The sequence below is a fragment of the Carassius gibelio genome, chromosome B1 (assembly GCF_023724105.1).
Source record: "Carassius gibelio isolate Cgi1373 ecotype wild population from Czech Republic chromosome B1, carGib1.2-hapl.c, whole genome shotgun sequence".
NCBI classification, from domain to species: Eukaryota; Metazoa; Chordata; class Actinopteri; order Cypriniformes; family Cyprinidae; genus Carassius; species Carassius gibelio.
The window spans coordinates 35,890,077-35,913,510 of record NC_068396.1 but is presented as its reverse complement, the minus strand read 5'-3'; the positions used below and the strand labels follow the sequence as shown (position 1 = coordinate 35,913,510).

General features: G+C 34.1%; 1 long non-coding RNA gene across 2 annotated transcripts in view; it reads left to right on the top strand.

Annotated features, from left to right (window-relative positions):
* LOC127949569 (uncharacterized) overlaps window positions 1–23,135 on the top strand; it is a 31,289-nt gene extending 8,154 nt beyond the window's left edge. The window contains exons 1-6 of one of the 2 annotated variants that reach the window (XR_008152323.1): window positions 129–431; window positions 20,857–21,268; window positions 21,847–21,959; window positions 22,186–22,234; window positions 22,598–22,669; window positions 22,754–23,135. This is a non-coding gene — a long non-coding RNA (uncharacterized LOC127949569). Of the gene's footprint in view, window positions 1–128; window positions 432–20,856; window positions 21,269–21,846; window positions 21,960–22,185; window positions 22,235–22,597; window positions 22,670–22,753 lie in introns of those variants that run through there. The other variant, XR_008152324.1, reaches the window with a different exon arrangement.
* Window positions 23,136–23,434: the final 299 nt, after the last annotated feature.

Genomic DNA, 23,434 nt, shown 5'->3' with positions numbered 1-23,434 from the left:
TCCCATTGACTCCCATTCATTTTGGCGTCACTTTGACAGCGAATAACTTTACATCTGAGGCGTTTAAAGACTCTGTTTGTCCATTATTTATTTCTAAAGATACACAACAATGTATAAAGGGCTCCATTACCTTCTATGTTACATTATGGCCCCGTAGAAACAGTTTTTGTAAAAAATAGGCTAACGATTGCGTCATAACCACTCGTCTCTCTGTCGCATTACCGTACAGACAGGTGGAGAAGCTCGCAGGCAATTAACTTAATATGGCGTACTGGCGTTACATTTTAAAATACTATACAAAATAATTAATCAGAATACTTACTCCTGCTCACTCATGACAAAGAACTCCCCGCTCAAGCTCACCGTCTCTGCAAGATTAACGATGGCAGTTTGCACGCACAGCTACTAGAAGATTTACATCTGTCAGACAGGTTGCTGACGTCATCAAGCTTAGTTTGAGTCTGCGCGTCAGAAACGGAAGTGCTAAAAAACGCTAAAACTGGGCTTTATTTGTTTCAATTGAGTTCCAATGGGGTCGCTGTGTCCATTTCTTTTACTGTCTATGCTTCAGATGCTCAGCGCGTGCGGCAGGGAACTGAACGAATCATTCAGACTGATTCATGAACCAATTCACTCGTTTGCCAATTGGATTGATCAAGCCTTTGAACAGAATTGACTCAAAAGAATGAATCGTTCGTGAATGGGCATCGCTCATTGCCCACAGAAAAATAGACAGCGTGTTTGGAACAAACTGAAGCATTTATAACATTTATTGCATTAAGATAAAGTAACGAGAGGAGCATCGCCCACAGTAACGAAGTAAAAGTACAGATTTTTCCCCAAAAATGTACTCAAGTAAGAGTATAAAGTACCCATCTTTAAATATACTCCGAAAAGTATAAGTTACCCCCAAAAATTACTCAAGTAAATGTAACAAAGTAAATGTAACTCATTACTACCCACCTCTGCAATTAGTATCCTCTGTCAGGGTATAACTGTGGTTGATTTTGAGTTGTACGGGGGGCGGCCTACGAACTCCGTCAAGAGTATTGAAGCTGACTTCTGCTGATGAAATTGCAAACTATTTTCTTCAAGTAAAATTATTATTATTAATTTAACTCATCTCTGACTCCTGGTCTTCATTGCCAAATATCTGGTCCTTGGGTTTTAACTGTTAATTCCCCTACACCCGACAAGTTAACTTAACTCAAACCGTTTGAGTAAACCAATTGCCTTGACTGTAAAACCCGACAAGTAAACTCCTTAAAAACCTGACAAGTTATGTTAACTCAAACCATTTGAGGAAACTGATTGCCTTAAACCATTTAAGTTGAAAAAACTAACAGTTACGAGTACTCTGAACTTAATTCAGTTGAGTTCACTGAAAGAAGCTATACAATTGCAATTAAGTAATTAAGTGATTAACTGAGTGATAATTGAGCATTAGTGATGAACAGCTGCTGTTAACAAACATAATTACTGAAGAAAAGAGAAACACAAGAACTACTACAACTGACTTCAGACACAGCCTTAAGCACTATTCGGACGGGACTAGTTTTCTAAACTACGTTTGAGTTTCGATTCTTACCACCTGACGTCTGTGATTTTCATGTACCAATTCGGACGGGACTAGTATCTCCGTGTTTATTACAGAGGTGGGAGGGTCTGATTTGTGCATCTGGGCATCACAGAGATCACGCGCTCTGTATGCGTGCATTTAATTCATTCAGAATGATTGCCTTAGTATTATTACACAATAAATACTAAATGGCTAGTATAACAAAACCATGTTAATGTGTGGTTGCTTTAGTTTAACTTGTTTTCCTTTTTTTTATTATTATTAAATGTAATTAAAACATTATGTAACTGAGTACATAAATGAACGTGAGTAATCTTACCTGATGCTGATATTACAATAGCCGGTATTAACAGTTTACGTGATCTTGCTCTTGATTTTATTATTTTATTTTATTATTTATTTGCCGCTAAGCAAATATATCAAACATCCGCGCGGTAAGAGCATCTACGGTAATTCACGTTGGCCAAAACACACAAGGAAACGCGTTGTGAAATAAAATATCACCGGCAATCACAGACATTCGCATTCTAACAGGATTAGTTTTCTCAGAGGATCACTGAGTTTGCTGAAAAACAGTAGGGAATTTGCTCTGGAATTATCACAGAGGTTGTGTGAGAAAAACACAGACGTGGCAGATTCGGACGGGATTAAAATCACCAAGTACGTCTGTGAAACGCAGATTTCTCTAACGACCCCCTGTAAACTAGTCCTGTCCGAATAGGGCTTAAGATGAAATCAACTGAAATAAAATACATGAAATCTCTCAAGATCTGATTAAACAACCCCACAAACAGCATCACCAGCTCCACTTATTAATAACCAGACTGACTTTATTTCTGTCAGACGTCTACAGAAGATCTTATTGAGAATGAACTAAGTTTTAGATGTTGATTTATTGTTTCATTTGAAGTAACCTTGTTAGAGATCAGTGTTTGCTTTAGTTGGGCTCTTGACTCTTGAACACTGGCTCTAATGTTAATCCAAGAAAATAAAAATGAAAATCACTCACTGCTCTTGACTGAATTACTTTGTAGTTTAAACAGTCAAACCAACAATTATTCAGACACCAGATATAATTGTTGATAAATATAGCAAAACTGTAATAATGTGAGAAATGTTGAAGGTGTCTGAATAAATGTAGGTTTGATTGTATATTTCACACGCACTGCAGATGGAGTATGTGAAACATTCCATATTTATTTTATCTGATAACGAGCAAATTAGTTAAACTTAAAGAGGTTAATCAACATACAGTATAATTCAAGAAACTAAGACTTCACTTTTTCAGTTGTTTAAAGATTGATATACATTTGTAATGTGTTTTGTGTAAATAAATTTGTTTAAATTTAACCTCTGATGCCTTTTGAATTAAAAACATTTTGTAAAATATAATAAAAATACTCCTGAGATTAAATATCTTTTGAACTATGAAAGTACAAACTATACCACCTGGGTCTTATAACTGCGGTCCTGAAACTTCAACCGTTGCTATATCACAAAAAACTAGGGTCCTATGACGGGTTCCTATAGCCAGGGTCCTAAAACAGCAGCCTCTGATTATGCAGGAACATACTATTGTTCAAAACACGCTGGGCTGAGTTTCCCAAAAGCTTCGTAAGTCTAAGAAGTTCATAAAAACGATCGTATGACTGATTTTAATATAAGGTCTGTTTCCCAAAAGCATCGTAACTTAAGTAGCACTTAAAAATCATTGCAAATCTACAGGTACTCAGGAGTAATCGTAAAGCACTAAATGCATCATTAGAAGACAGATTTATGCACTCACCTGCAGGACAATCGGCAGATTACACCTTTTATGATATTTTATAACCGATTATAATATAAGGCTTTTATTGTGCTTTATTGTAAACTTTATGGCTCAATTTCTTTTTTTTTCTTTTTTTATAAATGAAATAATTAAAAAGGACCGAAAAAAGTAATTTAGGAAATGCTTCAGAAAAAATATGTCAATGACTTGCTGAAGTGCATGAAAACCAGCTATGTATTGGACCCTGAAATATCATCTCTCTCTCTCTTTACTGTATATGTACTGTAACGTACATTATATATTATTATGTAAAGTATAATATTAAACACTATAATATAATATAATGTTGTATTGTGTTATAGTTATTATATCCAAGTTGTCTGACTGGAACGCAGCATTGAGTGAGGCTGTAAACAAGTACACCTGGCTGCAGCCTGCAGATCGAGGCGGGGCTGCACCTGGGGCGGGGTTACACGTGCAGCCCCGCCCCACACCTACTCTGATTGGTTTCTATCATCTTTCATAGACATACATGATAGGAAATGTGTGCGTAGTTGGTGTAGGACAGAGTATGTTATATAAAAGCTAAAAGCACTGAGCAGTTTTACAAAGCCTTCATTATAATGCAGATGTTTATTGTTAGCTTGACTCACTATGTCTGATTTATTGAATCCCGAGATGTTAGCTGCTGCAAGTTTAATATTCTGGACCTGTCGAATTCACAAATGAATCATTGGGACATTCTAAAATGCTTAATTTGAAAGTACATGACCTTATGCATTAAAAAGACCAAACTCAGTAAACAAATTATTAATAAAGCATTCTATTCACAGACAAGCAGATATGAGCCCAAAATTGATTTGTGTGTGTGTGTGTGTGTGTGTATATATATATATATAGTCAAATTTGTAGTTGCATGTTGACACTGACAGATTTTAAAATGCATATATTTCAGTGTATTTAAATACATTTTATCTGTTCAATTTTTTAACATGCTTTTTCATTTTAAAGTTTAAGGACATATTTGTCAAAAGACAGTTAATACGAATGTATTTAATTAAGTAAAATCTAAGTAAATCTACTTAACTAAGTTAAATAAAAAAATAAAATAATAATAAGTACATTTTCTTGAGTAAAATTTAATTAAATAATATTAAATTAATGCCTTTAGCAGACACTTTTATCCAAAGCAACTTACAGTGCATTCAGGATAACAATTTTCACCTATCATGTGTTCCCGGGGAATCGAACCCCCAACCTTGCACTTGCTAATGCAATGTTCTACCACTGAGCTACAGGCACACTTCAAGATCTTGTGAGAAATAAGTGAAAATTTCACTTACTTACTTTTTTATTTTGGAAAAGTTTTTACACTAACAAAAAACCCGAAACAGATATTCTAGAAATTTCTAAATGTAAAATATTTTTTTTTCAAAACAGTTTTATCAAATGAGGGTAAATAAGTCTCTCACTTCTGTCCCTTTAAACCAGTTTACAGCAAAGACAGCACGAAGGACTGGATGCACATGATAAATATTCTGCAATTAAGAAAACAGACAAAAGAAATAGCACTGTAAAACCCGATAAGTAAACTTTACTCAAACCGTTTGAGTAAATAGATTGCCTTGATTTAAACCATGTAAGTTTTAAAACTTTGCATTTAAGTAATTAAGTGATTAACTAAGTGCTGATTGAGAATTAGTGATGAACAGCTGCTGTTAACAAACAGAATCACTGAAGAAAAGAGAAACACAAGAACTACTACAACTGACTTCAGACACAGACTTAGATGAAATCAACTGAAATAAAATACATGAAATCTCTCAAGATCTGATTAAACAACCCACAAACAGCATCACCAGCTCCACTTATTAATAACCAGACTGACTTTATTTCTGTCAGACGTCTACAGAAGATCTTATTGAGAATGAACTAAGGTTTAGATGTTGATTTATTGTTTCATTTGAAGTAACCATGTTAGAGATCAGTGTTTGCTTTAGTTGGGCTCTTGACCCTTGATTTCTGTCTTAGTCTTTTCTCTGGCTGTTATAACCGTGTGTTTCTAAAACACATTTGTTGTAACTCAAAAGCCCAGAAGAAAAGCCATCAGGTGTTAACCTGTATCTAGGTGTAGATTGTTATACTTTATGTTGGTGATGATAATCATCAATTATTTATCTGTATGGCATCTAATGAAGTAGGTGAGAGACTTATTTACCCTCATTTGATAAAACTGTTTTGAAAAAAAATTATTTTACATTTAGAAATTTCTAGAATATCTGTTTCGGGTTTTTTGTTAGTGTAAAAACTTTTCCAAAATAAAAAAGTAAGTAAGTGAAGTTTTTACTTATTTTTCACCAGATCTTGAAGTGTTCCTGTAGCTCAGTGGTAGAACATTGCATTAGCAAGTGCAAGGTTGGGGGTTCGATTCCCCGGGAACACATGATAGGTGAAAATTATTAGCCTGAATGCACTGTAAGTTGCTTTGGATAAAAGTGTCTGCTAAAGGCATTAATTTAATATTATTTCATTAAATTTTACTCAAGAAAATGTACTTATTATTATTTTATTTTTTTACTTAACTTAGTTAAGTAGATTTACTTAATTTCCAAATGTGTTAAATTTACTTGAAAAATGCTTGTGCAAAAACTTGCCAAATAAAAATTAAGTAAATTTACTTATTACTTTTTTCAGTGTAAGAGCACGATGATAATGAAATTGTGTTCATTACTATAGCAACGGTTTACAGGTGTGTCCTTCCAGAATCATCACTGGCCGATAGAAATAAAAAAACAAAAAAACATTTTCTTCACTTTAAAATAATGAGGAGCAGCATAATTTCCTGAAATAAAGGGGTGGAAAAAGTATATGCTTCGCAATCTAGTAAAGAAAATGAAAGTTTCATAAAAATATAAATGGCACACAGCAGACACATCAGCCTATTATTTGCATGACAGATAATTATATGTAACAATAATTGTCTTGTCAAGCTATGTAAATTGAAACAATACTGATACATCCTTTTCATTTCCTTTATAATATTCTTATGATATTAAATATTCATAATGAATTTTTCTATCTGAAGACCCGATCCTCCCACTGTGGATAATCCAATTCATTTATTAAATGTAGTGGGTTGTTCGTCTGTTAGCCTAAAGATCAGCTTAATTTAACAAAACAACTATTTCAGGGACATGGCGAGTTACATGCTAATGTTATTTATTTTATTTTTTTTCCGTGTATTAATTGCAGGGATAAAGAACACAATTTTTTTAAAAATCGCATGCATAGTTATGTCCAATAACAATATAACACAATATAAGAAAAATCAGGGATGGTTTAAATGTCCTTTGAAATAATGCTAACCACTTGTTTTGGTATGCTGGAAATTTTAAGTAGATCATTAATTTTTACATTTAGCAAACAATTGTATTACTAATGAGATCAATAAAAGCAGTCAAAATTGAGAAAAGAGCAATAAAATGCAAATGCTATAACAAGTCTCGGTTAGCGCAAATCAGTACATGTAGCGAGGTTTCTATATATATATATATATATGTAAATTATAAAGTCAACATTTAAAGTAGATCAAAAAAGTTAATCTAAGTTGTCTTAAGACAATATCACTTTTTGGTTTTAGAACAACTTTAATTAAGGGATTAGATCCACTTCGAATGTTTCCTACACAGACATACACAGAAAACAAAGAAAACATATGCATGGATTCCTTTTGAATCCTTTTTGCATGAGCAATTTAGGATATATTAATGCAGAACAGAACATTTTTATTTGCAAACATGTCTGTGTGTGTACAAATCGCTGCACAATAATTTAATCACAAGTCAAATTGAAAGGCATTTGTTTATGGTTCGTAAGATACAATAAAATATAAATTGATATAAAAATACAATTTTATAAAATGTAACATTTATAAAATTGTTTAAAATTGATGTAGTACATTGATATTTTTGCGTGCATCTATTAATAATTAAGTCTAATTTCATCCCATAGCGAAGTGCACTGTGGCTGAAAACAGTGATTTTTTTAAATTCATTAATTAATTAGTTTATTCATGTATTGATTGATTTATTCTTGTTTAAACAAAACAGAATTTACTTAATCAAAAATACAGTATCTGCACTGTAAAAAGTTTAACTATTATTTACTCAATTTTTTTGGTGAAACTTTTTTACACTCAAAAAAATTGAGTAAATTTTAAAGCTGTGAAATCAATGAAATGTACTGTTTAAATTGAGTAATTGTAAGTAAAAAAATTAAGTAAATCTGAATAACTGAATAACTTTATATGAGAAATAAAATTAATTAGATATAATCAAAATTATAAAACACCACAACTGTAATTCTATGTAAAATAAACAAAAAATATTGAGTAGATATAATTGAAATATTGGATGAAATTTAACCAAACAAATGTGCTATGTTTACTACATGTAAAAGTGAATTTAACTTAATATTGGACTATAAATGATCAAAATGTTGCATTCACTTTTTTTTACACCATTTACCCTTTACAATTAATATAATAAAACCAAATAAAGAAAGAAACACATTTTTTATTAAACATTTATTTATCAATTAAACATCAGACAAAGTCTAAAATCAACCTTTGAAACATTTTATCCATTTTAATATTCCAGTAGATTGCAAAAATTAAAAACTGTAAAGCAGCCATAAGGGAAATGATTAAACCTTATGAAACATTTCATCCATCTTAGTATTCAAGTAGATTACATGTAAAATATGATAGCCGTAAGAGAAATGACATCTTACTTTGTTCCTGGTGCATACCAGCCATTTGCAGTCACACTCATTACCACTCATTAAACCATAAAAAAAAAGCAACACTTACATCAATATTAAAGGGATAGTTCACCCAAAAAGATGATGTTGTCATAATGTACTCGCCCTCAAGTTGTCCCAAACCTGTAGAGTTTCTTTCTTCTGTTGAACACAAAAGATATTTTAATGAATGTTGGTTAACAGACAGTTGAAAGTTGCCATTGACTTCCATGGTAGGACAAAAAAAAAAAAAAAGGCTACTATGCAAAGTCAATGGCAACCTTTAAATGCGTTAACCAACACTCTTTAATACTTGGCTGAATGTCACGTCACTTCACTTAAAATATCTTTTGTGTTCAACAGAAGAAAGAAACTAGTACAGGTTTGGGACAAATTGAGGGAGAGTAAATTATGACAACATCATCTTTTGAGTGAACGATCCCTTCAACAGAATTAATCAGATAACAGAAACACTTCCATCAGGAATACCCATTCTGTGGGATGATCATGAACCACTACTGTGCAAGAAGATAATTTTTTAACCTCTGAACATTAACAGAGAGTTTTGGAGGATCCAGCTCAAGAAACAGTTTTTGGAACAACTCAAGTGAGTACAGGTCCTTCTCAAAAAATTTGTATATTATGATAAAAGTTCATTATTTTCCATAATGTATTGATAAAAATTAAACTTTCATATATTTTTGATTCATTGCACAACAACTGAAATATTTCAGGTCTTTTATTGTTTTAATAGTGATGTTTTTGGCATAGAGCTCATTAAAACCCAAAATTCCTATCTCAAAAAATGAGTATATCATGAAAAGGTTCTCTAAACGAGCTATTAACCTAATCATCTGAATCAACTAATTAACTCTAAACACCTGCAAAAGATTCCTGAGGCTTTTAAAAACTCCCAGCCTGGTCCATTACACAAAATCGCAATCATGGGTAAGACTGCCAACCTGAGAAGACCATCATTGACACCCTCAAGCGAGAGGGTAAGACACAGAAAGAAATTTCTGAATGAATAGGCTGTTCCCAGAGTGCTGTATCAAGGCACCTCAGTGGGAAGTTTGTGGGAAGGAAAAAGTGTGGCAAAAAATGCTGCACAACGAGAAGAGGTGACCGGACCCTGAGGAAGATTGTGGAGAAGGACCAATTCCAGACCTTGGGGGACCTGCGGAAGCAGTGGACTGAGTCTGGAGTAGAAACATCCAGAGCCACCGTGCACAGGTGTGTGCAGGAAATGGGCTACAGAGAAGCAGCACTGGACTGTTGCTCAGTGGTCCAAAGTACTTTTTTCGGATGAAAGCAAATTTTGGATGTCATTCGGAAATCAAGGTGCCAGAGTCTGGAGGAAGACTGGGGAGAAGGAAATGCCAAAATGCCTGAAGTCCAGTGTCAAGTACCCACAGTCAGTGATGGTCTGGGGTGCCATGTCAGCTGCTGGTGTTGGTCTACTGTGTTTTATCAAGGGCAGGGTCAATGCAGCTAGTTACCAGGAGATTTTGGAGCACTTCATGCTTCCATCTGCTGAAAAGCTTTATGGAGATGAAGATTTCGTTTTTCAGCACGACCTGGCACCTGCTCACAGTGCCAAAACCACTGGTGAATGGTTTACTGACCATGGTATTACTGTGCTCAATTGGCCTGCCAACTCTCCTGACCTGAACCCCATAGAGAATCTGTGGGATATTGTGAAGAGAAAGTTGAGAGACGCAAGACCCAGCACTCTGGATGAGCTTAAGGCCGCTATCGAAGCATCCTGGGCCTCCATAACACCTCAGCAGTGCCACAGGCTGATTGCCTCCATGCCACGCCGCATTGAAGCAGTCATTTCTGCAAACGGATTCCCGAAGTATTGAGTGCATAACTGAACATAATTATTTAAAGGTTGACTTTTTTTTTTGTATTAAAAACACTTTTCTTTTATTGGTCGGATGAAATTTGCTAATGTTTTGAGAATTTGGGGTTTTTATGAGCTGTATGCCAAAATCATCAGTATTAAAACAATAAAAGACCTGAAATATTTCAGTTGGTGTGCAATGAATCTAAAATATATGAAAGTTTAATTTTTATCATTACATTATGGAAAATAATGAACTTTATCACAATAAGCTAATTTTTTGAGAAGGACCTGTATTTGTGGGTCTTGGGATATCTCAAATCCAATGCATACGTGACTCCCAAAAGATAGCAGCAGGCTCTGCTGAGATTCCCAAGACTGCGGAGGACAGTGATGCCCTCAATCACAACTCCTACATCGCTGACTGCCCCATCATTGTCCCGAAGGATGTAGATTTTTATGACCTCCTCTGCCAACTCTGCGTGTACGAAGACGGGTAGATCAGCTGAACCCTACAGGCAAATTTTAAAGATAACTGGTTAGAGCTAACATTCAAACCTGAATGTTACAAGAAAGCGATAAATACACAAAACAAATAGCACCTGAAGAAGCAAACATTCTGTTGGACCGTATGATAGGTAAAATCTCAAACAAAGTTTACTAGGGGGAGGAGTTGCAAAAATTAACAGCATTCTTCTTAACAAGAGGACAGGTTAATTTTCTACATAGGGACATTTATTTTTAACAATAAACCTAAAAGAAAAATGAAAAGAGACTAACTGTGAGCTTCTATGCTTTAAATCAATGCTATAGGCTTTTATTGAGGTCCGCATTATTTCAACCAATTTCTTTATAAACATGTTTAATATTTAAGTAAAATGACTAATGGTTTTGAAACAAAAAAGCTTGTTTAATTGCACTACTTGAAAAAAAATATGCATTGCATTAACCCTCACACTCAACCCTTAACCCTCTAAATAATTCTGTGGCTTAGTAAATTTTACAATAATATTTAACTTTATGAACTTAATAAAATCTCTGAATATTATAAGTTTGTAAATGTGTACCTTGAAATGCAATGTAGTTGCTTTGGATAAAAGCGTCTGCCAAATACATAAATGTAAACATAATAATTGACTAAAAATACAACAGTTAATTTTTATGTACAGTTAATAAAATGTACAGTTATATTTTATCTTTTTTTTCCACTAAAACAATTTAGTATTTGACTAACAAATTGTTTATTTATAATACACATAATATATTTGTGAAATTTCTATCAAACTATTTAAGGATGCAAAATTAAACTGATCTGTTTCAGGGAACAAAAATATTACTTTAATTAAAATTAAAACAATGTACCCCTCCCCCAGCCTCCGCTGTCCTTCAATACCCACCAGGTCTGGATTTGTTTTGAAACAGCTGCGGTGACTGGAGTAATGGAATGAAAATTCGGCTTTAATGTATATATGTATGTATGTATGTGTATATATATATATATATATATATATATATATATATATATGTGTGTGTGTGTGTGTGTGTGTATATAAATATTATATCAGTCTGGCGAGTAACCCTAAAAAAATTACCAGCCAAATAGCCATAGAGGGTAGGGGGGGATAATAGACGGTTGTTTTTTCTGCATTATTTTTTTTTTTAAATAAATGCAAGCTTAATGAGCTTAAGAAACTTATTTTAGAAACATTAAAAAGCTTACTGTTTTCAAACTTTTGACCGATATTGTATGTGATCTAGGTTTCAGTGCACTAGAATGATTTTACAACGGAGCAGGCCTTAAACTGGCTGACTCCCTATAGTGGGAGCTGATTAAAACGCACCAGTCTATGTTATGTCCACGCCATTTTAAATACTTTTGCATGGCGTATTTGTAGTGGTTATTTAAGAGCTCATACTTGAGTTCATGTAGTAATTATGATGTTTTACAACAACGTGACAGCTTTTTACAAGACAGAATGTCATTTGAAAGTTCATAAATGATGTGTTCCCTTTTGACAAGCCACTGACCCCAAAGGGGAACCTGTACAAAATCGTTTTCCATTGGGCATGTATAGTTATAGTTGCTGGACCACGGTACACTTATCGTTAGACTTTCAAATGGCGGTTAAACGGTGATCCAAATAGTACGAAAGTTAATCCACTCCAAAAAAAAAAAAACCCTAACATACATATCGCTGCCCCACTAACTTAGAAAACTACACTGTTATGTACACGTACACACGGTCAATGTTTAATCAACTTTTGAATAAAGTATTGCAAATATACATCGTTATAAAATGACTACTTACAGGAAATTCGAGTAATGCTGTTCACGTCGTTGCTGAGAAAAGCAGTCCTTCAGTGACAGGTGCCTCTTGCTTGAGCCGCGAAACTCGTTAAACTTCTTAAGATGTCGCAAAATACAAACACAATTGTTAGGAAATCCTTAATAATTAACTTCTGAATTAAACATCACAAACATATTTAGTTTAGCTGGCTAAATTACATAACGTACCACGATATGAGAGGAGTGCGGGTCTTGCCGTTGCTGAGGAAACTCAGGAACGCCGTCCTTCAGGTGACCTCGATTAAGTTACGAAACTTGTTGAAGATGACGTAAAATACAAAGACAATTGTTAGGAAATGCTTAATAATTATTAACTTTATAATAAAGTGTTACAAACGTAAGTAGGATTAGCTGACTAACCTTACTTACCAGGAGTTGTGAGGACGGAGTATGGCTAGTCGACGTCTCTGCTGAGGAAAGCAGATTTTTTTTTCCTGCGGAGCTGCACACGTGATCACTTTAGCCGCGAAATTTACTTAATTTATTTAAACCGTTTTTTATTAAGCTGGAACTTTTATTTAGGAAAATTGGTAGGAAATACTTAATAATTTTAGTTTCTAAAACAGATCAGTACAAGTAAATAATTATCAAATATTTATATTAGAATTCACCAGAAATATTGAGGGTATATTAAAAATATAATTAGTTAGTTAAATACTTATTTATTTTCATTACATAAACTTAAATAATATATGTAAATTTTAGAGAAATTATTTGTTGGATTTTTAATTATTATTTTTAACCTGACCCACTCAAAATATCACTTAAATGATTTCAAAAGATTTTATTAAGTAAATATAGCTCTTTATTTTTGTGAAATTTACTAAGCCACTGAATTATTTTTTACAGTGTGTACAGATACTGTAAAAATACAGTTCTATTATATGTAAAAAATGAAAAAAAATTCTGTGATCAAAGCTGAAGCCGGTATTGAAGATAACTGTGATATTAAAAGCAACAGTTATCGATATCATGTTAATTTAGTGTGTGACATATACTGGTATTAGTTCAATATTTAATATGAGCAATTCTCAATTCTTATAACACCACATGTAAATACTCCAGCACCAGTAGCTGGTTGAGCTCCCAGGTGAAAGTATTGTGCCTTATACGTATGTTCATATATTTAAGTAAAGGGCGATTATTTTAATAAGTACCGTGTTTTCTTTACTTGTCTTGTTTTTGTATTTGCAATCAATACAGCCTGTGGGTAGTAACACTTTATTTCTCTTGTTCAAATCTAACAGTTACACGATTAAAACTGATATTGAAAAACTGAGTGACCACACTGCTACATTAAACTCTGTAAAATGCTGTGTCATGCACTTAATGTCTCATCTGCACTCATTCTTCAATAAGGTTCTTTAGTTAACATTAGTTAATTACATTAGTTAACTTAAAAACAACATAATAATGAATAATGAATAATATTTCCACAGCATTTATTAATCTTAGTCCATGTTAATTTCACTATTTATTTATGCATTGTTAAAATAACAAGTTGTGTTTGTAAAATGAATGCACTGTGAACTAACATGAACAATGAATGATTCGATTTTTATTAACATTAACAAAGATGAATAAATTGTGTAAAACATTTATTATTCATTGTTCATTCATGTTAGTTAATACTAGGGCTGCACGTTTTCAAGTTTTTCATTAACCGTTAACCGAGGCCTTTAGCGGTTAATACTCTGTTAACCATAGTGTGCGCCAGGGTTTCCGTTGTCCGGTAATTGCCGGACATTGGGCAAAAAAAAATAAAAAATGAAATGTCCGACAAAATTAAATCTCTACGGTCAAATTGTCCTATTAAAATTGCCTAATAATCCCGCCCCCTAACACAATCTAAATTTGAGAATAAGCCTAAAATGTATAAAGCAAAAATGCCTTTGGCTATGTTATAAAGGAACAGGCTCAATGCGGCGTGTGATTGCCAAACGCGAGGGAATGCTGTAGCGGGGTTGAACAATATTCATTAGTTATTTAAAGCCTTCGCCCTCCACCATTCTAATTGGCATCATGTCCTTTTCAATCATTCTGCAAATCCCCTGTGTTATGGATTCGGCTTTAGCACCACTGCACATGTTTTGGGCTAGCTTCGTGGGGATGGTAGGCTGGGCAAAGGTACTCGCAGGCTCCGCGGCCACCTCTCTAATGATGCCCGGGTGTTGGCCTTTTGAGATGGTACAACAATGAGGTTGTACTTGAAGTATATCTAAGGACTGCATTGCAATACTTGCATTTAGCCCGGTCACTCTCAATTTTAAAGTGCTCCCACGCTGTACTTTTCTTTGCCCGCTTCATATTAGAAAACTGGTCATGACTTCGTCTTGTGGACATTACAAATGTCTGGGAGCGCTCTGGTGGTCTTTAGTGGTGCAAAAATGTATTAGAATTAAATTTAATGCACACCAATGACGCCACTTAACCGAGCAAAATGTTTCACTCAAGTACGCAATTTTTAATGGTTAATCGGTTAACCATGGACACCCCTAGTTAATACATTAATGTTAACATATCGCATCTTATTGTAAAGTGTTACCATTAATATTCATTCATCATACAGTTGAACTTTACAGTATTTTCTCTTGTTATTTCATAGGAGCTTCAAAGAAGATAGAGAAAGACAGACGCTGAGTCCCAGTTCCCCTACTTATACTACGACCTAAAAGTATGTACTTTTTTTGTGAGGATGTGTATTTTGCATTCTCTAGCAGAAACATGCATGTTAATAATGTTGATGTTATTGTGATGATATATTAATCTTGAAAGAGTATATTCGTACAATATTAGGTTATTTGTTAATCTATTCTTGGAAGATTACATGCTAGTAAAAGGCAGAATACCGAATCCACTGTTTAAGATTCGGCCGAATACAACTCGCATCCTTATTCCATTAACACAGTAAAACACATTAATGAAGTAAACAACATCCAAAGCAGTGTATTTTTCATTTTATTTTACGTTAACTGTAAAAAAAAAAAAGAAAATGAAGAAGAATAGGCAACATCATGCCAGGATGACATTTTATTTCACAATTACCATAATGCTTTCCCAAGTACAAACCAAAACCTTTCAATAAAAGTGCAACAATGCAAAGAATGTTTTTTTTTTTTTTTTTTTTTTTTTTATCAGAATATTTTTGGTGTCTTAGGGTGCTTTCACACCTGCCTCATTTAGTTCGGTTGAATCGTACACTGTAAAAAATAAGTGTAATTTTAACTGTAAAATTTTGTAAAAACGCTACGGAAAAAAACTGATAATAGGTTAACAGTAAGTTCCCGTACTATATACAGGGAAAAACTGTAAAAGATCTAACAAAGCATTTAATGTAAATTTACAGTACAATTCTGTTAATTATACAGCTTTTAGAAGTTAAAAAAAAGAACAAATCAATGTATAATTTACAGTCTAAAACTGTAAACTGATATTCCCAGAATTCCCTGCGTGACACTCCACGTTTGAAAGTATTTTGTTTAAATAATCATGTTTTTAAATAGTTCTTGTTATCAGTTATGTACATTTGAGCTTTATGTTACATCTTCTGTTGCTTAATGAAAGTTTTTTGCATTATTTAAGTATCACGTGTGTTACCATGATGGTGTTTTGTGTTTCCATAAATGTGCACCATCTATATGTTAATATATACTTCTGCTTGTGGTGAAGCTCCTTGTGATGAGCTTTGATACTTCATGTGGCTTTCTCTTATACAGTACCATCTTTATTATTATGGTGGTTGTCAGTATTTTCAAGGTACAAAACAGATTTAATTTTGTGTGTTGTTGAATTTACTGGTTTATATTCACATTTTCTTGTTTGTAAATTACAGCTTTATATTGTAAAATTAACAGTTTTTGACGTAAATGTGTTTACAGTTTTCTGTATTTTTACAAAATTATTCTGGCAACCACAGCTGCCAAAAAGTTTTTGTAAAAACAACAAGACATTTTTTACAGTGTACCAGAGTTCGTTTCTCCCTTTGGTGCGGTTCGATTGGGCAGGTGAGAAAGCAGCAATTGAATTGAGCAGCAAATAGAAATTTGGTCAGATGACCATGAACATGTCAGAGTTAGGAATAATTAATGCACGCCTCCGCTTGAAGTTACGAGTGCATTAGAACATTGTTTTCAAGCCGCATCCGCGCTTCATTATCGAAATGTATTGTTTGCATATTGTGGTGTATACAAACAATGTAATAGATTATGGCCATGGACAAAACCAGTCCACACAGTCGTGTAGTTGTGTTGTCTCCGTGTTGTTTGGTGGCTTTCCCTGTTATGTTGGAATATTCCCACACGTAAATTCTGACCAATCGAAAAGCAGTTTAGGAAATACGTCATGGCCATTGAGTGATGTAGATGTTGTGAATGCATTTTGGTTAGTTTCAACTGGTACGGACCAAAGCAATCAATGTGGTGTGAAAAGGAACCAAAAAAGCTGAAAAATGCTACAATGTATAATTGTTTGCCCTTGGTTCGGACCAAATGAATCAAACTAGAGATGTGAAAGCACCCTTAACTGTCATTAACGTTATTGAACATTTACTCAATAAACATGGATAGTAAGCTGTTTAGTATTCATTTATAACAGTAGTCTAGGTTACGATTAGAACAGTAGCCAAATATTATGAAAAATATTACAGAAGATCACACACATCTCCTGCATCATAATTAAATTAATGTAAAACCTCTAGCCTTTCACATGAAATGAGTTTCCTTTAAAAAAAATAAAAATAAGACGCTCTGCATTAACAGGTGACAGCTGGTTGCAAGTGTGAGAACGAATGTCCCCAGAAGTACTGAAAATGTAGTAACGCAAATGTTTTAACAGCGGCGATGTTGTGTACTGCTTAGGGTCCTTGCCACCAAGAGACAAATCGGCATTGGAAATTGAACATGTAGCTCGAATTGAATCACCTTCTTACTGCCAAACAGTACTTTTTTTGCTTAGGAGTTCCATTTTCAGATTCTCACAGCCTTATACTTTCGAATGGTCCACATGTAAACACCTTCAAGTTATCAACGGCCGCGTGACATAGACCAGCGTAGTGCAAGCCTAAGGTTCGGTTTGGTGAAGGTTCGGCCGAAAGCGAACCCATCAAAAAGCCCCTGGATTCAAGTAGGGCTCGCTGCAGCCTGCGGTTGACATCCAACCCCGCCCACATCCAAGCGTGACGTCAGAAACCACACCCACATCCAAAGACGTCACACATCCAACCCTGCCCACCCGGATGTGCCATCATAAGCCGCGCCGGTGTGGTGAGAAATCCAGTCCCCCCGCGAAATTGAGTCCGCTTAGGACCAAGGCGGTAGCTGTTTTAAATGCCTGATCAAAAGTTGTTATCGCGATAACTTGTTGTATGGCTAATCGGAGCTGCTGTAGCTTGTTGTTTCAAGCTAAAATAATTTATTAAAAGCAACATGCAGAATGTAATCGATCAAAATGTTTTTTAAATGTCATAAAACTAGCAACATCTCATAAATAATGCATTGTAACTTACTACCTTTGCACATTGTAATATTTTTTCTATGCACTTTACTGTCCATTGCAATACTGTAAATTATGTTCATAGTTCTGCCTATAGTGTACATACACTTTTACATAGCCCATCTGTATAGTATGTTCATAGTACACCTATCTGTATATCTTGCTTATAGTATTTAATATCTGTAAATTATGTCCATAATACTTACCTGTATAGTTATTGTACATATTATAGACCTTTATTCTGTACTTACTGCTTATTGCACTTCTGGTTAGATGCTAACTGCATTTCGTTGCCTTGTACCTACATGTGCAGTGACAATAAAGTTGAATCTAATCTAATCTAATCTAAAATTGTAATTAGTTTTAATATTAGGTTACTTGAACGCCTCAGCACAGCTTTTGAATATATTTTCCAGTTCTAAAATAATAATAATAATAATAATTCAGTTGTGATGATTAAAACACGTTTAGCCCACAAATTCAGAAGATTGTGGGACAGTAGAAAGATAATTATTAATAAAACGAACCTACGTACAATATATATATATATATATATATATATATATATATATATATATATATATATATATATATATATATATATATATATATACACACACACACACACACACTTTGATTTTTATTTATTTTGACTTACTACCTAATTCATGTAATTTTTTACATTATTTTCAATATTGTAATAAGTATACTTATGTTGTTATTTATGGTTTTGCTTACAAGCAGTTCATGTATTGCAATTGCTGATTGTATATTATTTAAGAAACTATTGTTTTCAAAGAAAATCATACAGCAATTATCAGACTACATAAATTCATTATGATGACGAAATTACAATTGTAATTGACTTTAACTCATATAACACAGTACATAAAATAGTACAACAGTTACTTGTACTATTACAAATCAGTAATAGTAAGTCAATAATGGCTGTTTGTGCACTGAAAGTAACTAAAAATGCAGCTAGTTTATAATTGTTAATTATAACTTGCAATTATAATATAATTCTACACAATTTTTTTACATATAAATGTTCAAGCAATATGCACACTATCAATGTAAGACATTTATACATTTTTCAAAGTGCATAACATTTTCAAAGAATCTTTACAGAAAGACAAAATATTGTGTCTATATGGTCAAAAACACCCTCACTGTTTTAATAGTTGGTGCTAAATGCATTAGTCGTCATACATACAGCAAGCAAGCCAAAGTCAACGGTGGTTAATTAAGAAGAATCTGTAAGATGTCGATACTGGAGTAAAAAAAACTTTGAAGAAACCAGACTAACCAAAAACACTGGGGACCAGTGGAAAATACTGTTATTATTATATTACAGTTCCTAAACATTTTTAAGTTTTTCTTTACCACAGAAGATCTGTCCCGAGACGCTCTCGAGTTACGTTGAGACTGATGATTCCCCAATCTTCCACAATGGACTTCACATAGGATTAACTGTTTCCAGTTTCAGCAAAACAGCAAGAATTTTGAATGGATGACTGCACCTTAGCACTCTTCCCTGCCACTGCATGCCTCACCTGGGCCACAGAGAAAACAATGTTGCTGCCTGTACATGGCACAATTAACCTCTAACCTTACAGCTGAATCAATGCAGTAACACTGTTAACTACCAATGATATTGTACCAAATGTTCAGACTGAATATACAGAGGAGAACTGGTCCCCAGTGTTTTTGTTTAGTCTGGTTTCTCCAAAGATTTTATTAACCACCGTTGACTTTGGCTTGCTTGCTGTATGTATGACAACTAATGCATTTAGCACCAACTATTAAACAGTGAAGGTGTTTTTGACCATATAGACACAATATTTTGTCTTTCTGTAAAGATTCTTTGAAAATGTTATGCACTTTGAAAAATGTATAAATGTCTTACATTGATAATGTGCATATTGCTTGAACATTTATATGTATATATATATATATATATATAAAAAAATCAGTAGAATCATATTATAATTGCAAGTTATAATTATATAACAATTATTGCTATCTATATAAACTATCTAGCTGTATTTTTAGTTACTTTCAGTGTACAAACAACTATTATTCACTTACTATACTTAATGGTATAAATATAATAGGCATACTGACATTATGTAAAATTAATATAACATTCGTTTTACACAAAAATAATAATATATCTGTATATAATACAACAATAACACGGTTCTGCACAAGCAATTGCGATATTATATCATTTCGATTAACAATATAAATGTAAACACACACAAACAAACATCGAGTAGCTGTATGTTATGCTGATACGCGAGTAACAAAAAATGTTTGATTTCACAACCTATAGCGCGTCGGGTATATACTAGCCTATGAAACATGTAATTTAAAGTACAGAAATTGTCATTATAGCAAAGTTAAAACGACAAAAATAAAAACGCGATTTAGCAGGAATTGTAATCAGGCGCTAAAAATAACCCATTAAATGTTCGTTCGTTGAGCCAATGGGATCACTCGGGGTCCTAACAAGGGGCAAGGAACTCGACCGGAAGTTGAAGTCGGGTGGGGGCTGCCATCTTTTAGCAGAACTTCACTTGCGTTAGCATTCCCATTGACTCCCATTCATTTTGGCGTCACTTTGACAGCGAATAACTTTACATCTGAGGCGTTTAAAGACTCTGTTTGTCCATTATTTATTTCTAAAGATACACGACAATGTATAAAGGGCTCCATTACCTTCTATGTTACATTATGGCCCCGTATAAACAGTTTTTGTAAAAAATAGGCTAACGATTGCGTCATAACCACTCGGCTCGCTGTCGCATTACCGTACAGACAGGAGGAGAAGCTCGCAGGCAATTAACTTAATATGGCGTACTGGCGTTACATTTTAAAATACTATACACAATAATTAATCAGAATACTTACTCCTGCTCACTCACGACAAAGAACTCCCCGCTCAAGCTCGCCGTCTCTGCAAGATTAACGATGGCAGTTTGCACGCACAGCTACTAGAAGATTTACATCTGGGCAGACAGGTTGCTGACGTCGTCAAGCTTCGTTTGAGTCTGCGCGCCAGAAACGGAAGTGCTAAAAAACGCTAAAACTGGGCTTCATTTGTCTCAATTGAGTTCCAATGGGGTCGCTGTGTCCATTTCTTTTACTGTCTATGGGTCCTAAGCGGACTCAATTTCTCGGGCGGATTCGATTTCTTTTTCTGTCTATGGATTTCTCATGACACCGGCCGCGCCTATATCCGTCTACGTCACGTTCTCATTAAATTTCAAACAGGAAGAAGCGTCAAGGAGACTGAAGTGAAGAAGTTTGTGTTGTTTTTAATCGGTAAAAGAAGGAAATATTGTTTTGCGATCGCCAGAAAGAAGAAGAAGTTGTTGTTGTTTTCTGTATTTGCCAGTTGCCCAGAAGAGGAAGAAGTTATCTGCCATGGCTGTAAGTAGTTTAAAATTCAGTTCTTAGCCCAAAAGTGTTAGTCTCACACACTGTATGTCTCTGCTTAACGTTAATAGTTAAAATGGTAAAAAGTACACATTAAATTATCAATGAATATTTTGTTAGACATGAAGTGAAACGATAGCACAACGATAACTGTTTTGTTATGAGCCTTAGTAAAGTTACAAAGACGATGCTGACTTCACACAGGCACGTTATAAGGCTACCAACACTGCTGTGTTTACTTTCATAATTTCTCTCTCTCTCTCTCTCTCTCTCTCTCTCTCTCTCTCTCTCTCTCTCTCTCTCTCTCTCTCTCTCTCACACACACACACACACACACACACACACACACACACACACACACACACATTCACACTTCACCTCTCTCACATACATGTACTCCACTGGCCCCACACAAAACACATGGAATATATTTAATGATATACACTGAGAACTCTTGCACAATAACTTGTTTGAGCAACCACACAATTCACTATGTCTTACTATGTCTCTGTTCGTGGCAAATCTTTGTATCCTTCTATATTAATACACATAATATTTATCATGTTTTACAGTATCCTAAAGTCCAAACCTGATCCAGAACAGTTCTGCCATGATGGGGGGATTTGAATGTTCTCTCTTACACTTCACCTAGAGAACCACATAAGTCATACAGTGGAGCATGGAGGTATAGTGAGAGCATGTCTTTAGATATTAATTGGTTTTTGTGTTTTTAAATCATATATGCATATATATGTATGTTGTCTAATCTAAATATGTATGTGAATCTCAAAGAACAACAAGATGAACTGTAGTTTCTTGGGAACCACTAAAGTGATGAGAATATTGTTGTTATTTATCTATGTGTGTACACACTACACTTTTGTTATTTTTTTTTTTCTACAATCCTACAGGTTACTTCATCTTAAAATGAATGGCCCATGGAAGATCAATAAAACCAAGGTACAAGAATGCAATGATCAGTTGTTGTTTTTTTTCAGTCCTTGTTCTGTAGTTTTATGTATAAAACTAAAAATGAATTATATATTTAAATATTTGATAGAATATTCCACCCCAGAGAGAGGGACTGGATTGTGGTCTGTTCATGCTGATGCTCATTGGTTAATGAAATGAAATGGATTCTTCTGCATTCAAACTACCCAGACACACTAAATGTTTCCTCCTAGAATGTTAAGCAGTAACAAAACTTTGGAGAGGCCACAATGTTGAATGTTTAGAAATGTGTTGAATGTTTTGAGTGGTTGGAAATACTAAAAAGATGCTCTACAAATGGTCCATTAACCTAACCTTTGAGTCTGTGTTTAGGTTGTCAGAGTCCACCATCACAAACAGCCAGCAAGTACGGAAACTGTGATGGGTCAAGATGACAGTGATAAGGTAAAAACGTATTTTTTTTGTGAAAATAATTATAGTAATTTTAGATTTACCCCACAAACACTGTTTATTTTGTACTTTCAACAGAAGATCGAAGTGGAACTGAAGAGGAAGTTCGGAGAGGAACATAAGGGACATTGGTGTAGCATGGTGCTGGGTTCAGAGCCACTGTGAGCTGTTCCATGGAGAGGTGACAGAGCCTGAATTTCTCCAGATGGACGAAGAAAAACAGTCTGATATAATCAAAGACTACCTGAAAGGAGAGACTGAGAAAGCAAGGGATGCCTGTGTGTTTGTCTTTGACAATCACGAGGAAATGGAAACATTCTTATTAAAATGTGTTGATGAACAGGGGCTGAAATTCAATACCATGTTTCTGGGAGTCATTTAATTTATAATCATTTATTTACTCTACATTGTTGAATATTATTGTTTTGTGAAATAAATATAACAATACCCAGTGAAACAAGGGATGTCTTTTTATTGATCTTTATGCATCCGTAGGACTTGGACACATTTTTATATATATTTGTGTTGATGGAAAAAGGCCCAAAAGTCAATTCAAGATTCAAGATTCAAGATTTTTATTCGTCACATACAAAATTATATATAGCATATATAACCAGCAGTGAAATGTGAGTCAGGTCCGCTCCATGGACAGTGCAATTATTAAAGAAAACAACAGATTAAAATATACATAAATAAAGCTATGTAAGAATGAAATAAAAGTAAACAATAAAAATATAAGAATAAAATATAAAAAATGTA